Below are 5,156 nucleotides of genomic sequence, written 5' to 3'. Positions count from 1 at the left end.
TATAGCTTCAAACTTGAGTTTTATGCGCGATATGCCGTGGGCTTTCTTCTTCTATTGATGGAGCATATATTTCGAGATATGTCTCAAGTCACGTCCCCTCTTCCGCTCCTTTTCCTTTCCAGGTAGTGACATTTCACGTCTCTGTCTTAGTTACAACAAATGGTATTGTTAAATAAGCATTGAAAAACTACATAGAAAGAATGTAATGCCCTGTGGCCTGCGGGGAGACACGAAATTCAATAAAATATTATATAATGGGACAATAAATCCTGGATTAAGCTGCACGGCACAAGGCAGTGCTTTGAATAATGGAACGATTAAGAAACAATGTCCTTCCTTTCTTCTATCGAGCGCGGACAGGACATTGCAGATGAGCGCTATTTCTATTCGACGGTGGAAACCCCGTTCTTACGAAAATTCAATGTTGGCGTTAGAGTCGGCATTGTGTCCGAAAAACCACGGGCACGTCTCTGACAGGTTGTAGGTGGCAGGTGACATCACTGGGCACTGATCGGTCGTTGCGTTGTATAACGTGTCGAAATAACATGACAGCAGAGTTGGCAGGAGCTACAATTCAAGCGTAGGTTGTGGCATTGGTATCTGCTGTGGACTGTTTATGATTGACATGGTCGAACAATGTGGTGGAAAGGCGCCTATAGTGATAAAATGAGAGCCGTGCGGGTCGTAGCGCTTAAAAAAATATAGCTTGTTCTGGTTCATGGGATTTACCGTATCAAAGCGAATCAGGCTATGAGAGACCCCGTAGTGGAGGGCTCCGAAAATTTTGAGCACTTGAGGCTCTTTAAAATGCACCGACATCGCGCAGTACACGGGATCTTTGCTTTTTGCCTCCATCGAAAAGCGGCCGCCGTGGCCGGGATTCGATCCCACATCTTTGGAGGCAGCAGTTGAGCGCCCTAACCACTGCGCCACCGCGGCGGGGCTGAAAAAAAATTTCTGGGGGTTTAGCTACTGTTAAACCTAGTGTGTACACGCTATAGTTTAATTCGCATGGTTACTAACAAAGCTCTTTATTGTGCTGAAAGGTGTGGTGTAATGCAAAGAGCGTACGTGTGACGTAACACTGATAGCGCTTGGAAAAGCGCTGAGTGCCGGGGGCTCTGTGTTCTTTCGGACTCCGCATTGGCGTGCGAATAAACCGTGTCCGTTGGTGGTCCCTTTGGCTCTACCTCGTCGCTCGCGGCTACAACATACTGGCGACGAGGACGGGATAAGAAATCCGCCGGGTTGCAAGAAACCACTAGCAACGGTCCCGAAGTGTGCTGCAAGTAGACTGGAAGGATGGCAACGAGTGGAAAGTTCGATCAGTTCATAGAGGATGGCGATGAAGACTTCAAGTCCCGCGTGGAGAGATTCGAACACTTCCTGAAGTCCTCACAGGTGAGCAACGACTTGAAGGAGGAGAAGGAAGAAATAACTTTATTTAACGCACTATTAGAAGGTGTCAGTGTTCATAACGGCAATATATTATATTAAGTTCCACTTTAAAGACTACCCCTTAAACTTTCATGGTTGAAGATTAACCCCTTTGTATTATAGTGGGTATCTAATTTCCTTACCAATCGAAAACAATTCTTGTGTGCTAACAAACGCGCCTCGTCTTCTTCTCCAGTCCTCTCCGGAGTCCCCCAAGGTACAGTGCTCGGATCGTTGCTCCTTCTATTTTCCATTAATGACCTGCCTAGTAACATATCTTCTAACATTCGCTTATTCGCAGACGACTGCGCAATTTACCACCCCACCCATGATGGTACGGACTGTAGCATTTTGCAAGATGATATTAAACAAATTGAAATGTGGTGCAAAAAATGGTTAATGTGCCTAAACACTAACAAAACGTCATTGCTCTCTTTTCAGCACCGGAAAGACAATCAGACATATACTTACTACATTTGTGGCTCGCCATTAGTACGTGTTTAGTCTTACAAGTACCTTGGCGTCATACTTTCCGATGCACTACTAACTCGGTATGATCACATAATGAACATTACTATAATGAAGCCAATCGCACTCTTGGTTGCCTCTATCGAAACCTGTGCTTAACTTCTGCGTCAGTGCAAAACATTTACTTATCCCACATTCATCCAGCCTAAAATAGAATGCGAATACTAAATCTAGGACCCCGATCAATCTTGCCAACATTCTTGAAGCTGTTCAGATTGAACTTCAGAATCACACTGCCAGGTTTATTTTTTCGTACTCCTATAATACCAGTGCAACTGCACTTAAGGCCCACTGTCCAGACCTTTTAAGCAAAGAAGCCCCGTGCTTAGAATAGGTACCGGAGATAGTCTGTGCAAAATGCTAATGAGATACGCACACAGCAATGCAGCAAATATACAATTCAAAGCTCTCTCATCCTCCCCGTCGGGAAACCAGCTTCCCCGTTCTCTACGAGCCGCAAGGCTGATGTCGGAGTCGCAAACGACATCCATTGGTCCGTGACGGGTGAAGGATGGGCGTACACCACTAATAGTGTCCACCGCTGCTGCGTGCTTTTCCCTCGCCACGGTCGGACTGAATGCAGCGGCGCGCGCCCCCACGCGCGTTTATTTTTTTTTCTCGTAAATATTTTGGCAATTACGTTAACGCAGGAATGAGCTGAATGAAAATATTCTCGCTCGAAGTGTATGAAGCGCGAGTCCAGAGCAAAGCCCCATCTGCCTAGTTCCACTACGTTCCATTTCTGTCCTTCTTTGAATGGACTTTTGTGGCTGCATATGTTTTCATGCTAAGTAACTCAGAGGAAGTATTGCGAACAATGTTTAATTATTAATCAAGACAGGCAAAGCAGAACAGTAGGCCTAAAATTATTCTGCAGGAGACTAAATCAATGATCAACTGCCTCGGAATCGAACAGCTGTTTACGATATGTAACGAGGCGCTGGAAGCGGTAAGGTGCCACGTCTACTTAGGACAGGTCGTAGCCGTAGATCCGAACCACGAATAAAAAGTAGCTAGGAGAATCAAATTGAGATGGGGCGCATTTGGCAAGAACTCCCAGATAATGACTAGCAGTTTACCAGAATCCTCCGAGAGGAATGTATATGAAAGTATATCTTGCCGTTCCTCACTTATAGGCAGAAACATGGAAGCTAACGAAGAGTACTCTACTTAAAATCGAAAACAACGCAGAGAGCTATGGAACAGAAAATGGTATGTGTAACGTTAAGAGAAAGGAAGCGCGCAGAAGGGGCCAGGTAAGGAACTCAAGTTAATGACATTATAGTCAAACTCAAGGAGAAGAAATGGGCATGGGTAGACATTTAATATGCAAATAGAGGAAATCCGATGGCCTCTAAGGGTAACAAATTGCATTCTAAGGTAAGGAAAGCGTAGCAGGGGGCGGCAGAAAGTTAGGTGGGCGGATGCGGTTAAGTTTGCAGAGTTCAAGTGGTGCAGCAAGCACAGGACCGGGTTAATTGTAGGAGTATGGGAGAGGCTTTTGCCCTGCAGCTCTTATAGCCCGGCTGGTGATGATCAAGTGGCTGTTGTTGTCATGATGAATATCTAATTGTAATTATCAGCCGAGAAATGACCGGGCTTTCTCCACAGCTGCAGGCGCCATACTATAAACTGGAACGAAGTTCGCCTGGCAGATGGCGTAATGTGCGAGGTTTAACATCTTAAAGCGGCATGTGGGAAATGAGAGTCGCCGTGGTGGATATCTTTGATATCTCTACCTAACACCTTGTTTTGTTTAACGTTCACTGAGATGTCACCTCTGAATTCTGGATTCAATCCCATGCCTTTATTTATTTTTTATTACCCACAGCACCACTGACATTAGAGCGGGGGGGGGGGGGGGGTATACATATAAAATAGCATATAAATGTAAGAAAAAATAAATAGAGCGGGGGGGGGGGGGAGGGGGTTGATCCATATAACATAGGATATAAATGCAGGTAAAACGAAATAGTAGCACCTTAATGCACTTGACTAACGAAAACAAAACAATGACAACAGTGATGCAGTACGCATGTATATACAGAACTTAGGGTATGAGCAAATCGTCGACTGAGTATTTCACCCAATAAGCGTGAAAAACAAAAACAAATCACCAATGCAGTACACATGCATATGCAAAAGTGCAGATCATAAACACTTAAAACGTGTAATTCACGCAAGTATACTGCGCAAGAATGGAGGCACACTGGAATACACAATGAAACACAAAAAAAAAATAAATGAGGCATCAGCGCGCAGACAACGATGCGATATCTAACGGTGGCTCAAAGTGGAAAAGAAAGATTCATTTCATGAGATATAGCCGTAACAGCTGCCAGGAAACGGTTTCATTGATGAATGGTCTTCGGGAAATAAAAGTCGCTGTATGCTGCCGTCCTGCACTTATATTCGCGTACCTTCTGATCGTGGTCAAGGCATGCGGATGCGTGATATGGTTCGAAGATGTATGTTTCGTATGGAATTCAAATGTGGACGTAGTATATTTTTTCAGAAGGATCCAGAAGGCTCCAGAAGGCTCCAAAAGGATCCAAAAGGCTCCAGATGGCTCCAGAAGACTCCAGAAATCTCCAGAAGAAGGTCCAAAAGGCTCGACTTCTCTAATAGCGACGAATTGGCATTAATATTGAGCTTGGCAGTGAAAGGAGACAGCTGATGTTGAACAGCTGCTGAAATTTCACAAATGCAGGGGCGCTCATTGACAGTGGATGGCTTCGAAATAAGCAACGGCACTGTATCTAGACAGTGTATGGTGCTGCGAACTAAGTTTTGTAACGAGGAGGTGGATAGTACAAGCACAAAGCGTTACAACCGCACGAGCGACACAGATTTGGCTCTCAAGGAGCAAGGACACGTTTCCTTCCGTAATTCCCTAAACGGTATGTTTGTCGTCACAGCCAACTGTGACTAATCTCCTGGCTCGAGGGGGTAGGCGAAAGTTATAATCGTGGATTTCGCAGTGCCATAATGGACCATTCATCACCTTCGGTCGGGAGCGCTCGAGCAGTAGAAAAAGAAACTAGAAGCTCGCGGAGATTTAAAACTGCTCCATATTCTCGAAGAAAGTCAATCCCTAGAATAAGTTGCCTGGAGCCCGTACCCAAAACAACGAAGCATGCTGGTAACGCAGCCGCGCGGATTTCAATTCGAGCAGTGCATCTTCCAACCGG

Source organism: Amblyomma maculatum, chromosome 1, assembly GCF_055883805.1.
Source record: "Amblyomma maculatum isolate TAMU_Amacu chromosome 1, ASM5588380v1, whole genome shotgun sequence".
NCBI classification, from domain to species: domain Eukaryota; kingdom Metazoa; phylum Arthropoda; class Arachnida; order Ixodida; family Ixodidae; genus Amblyomma; species Amblyomma maculatum.
This window is presented reverse-complemented; position numbering follows the sequence as displayed.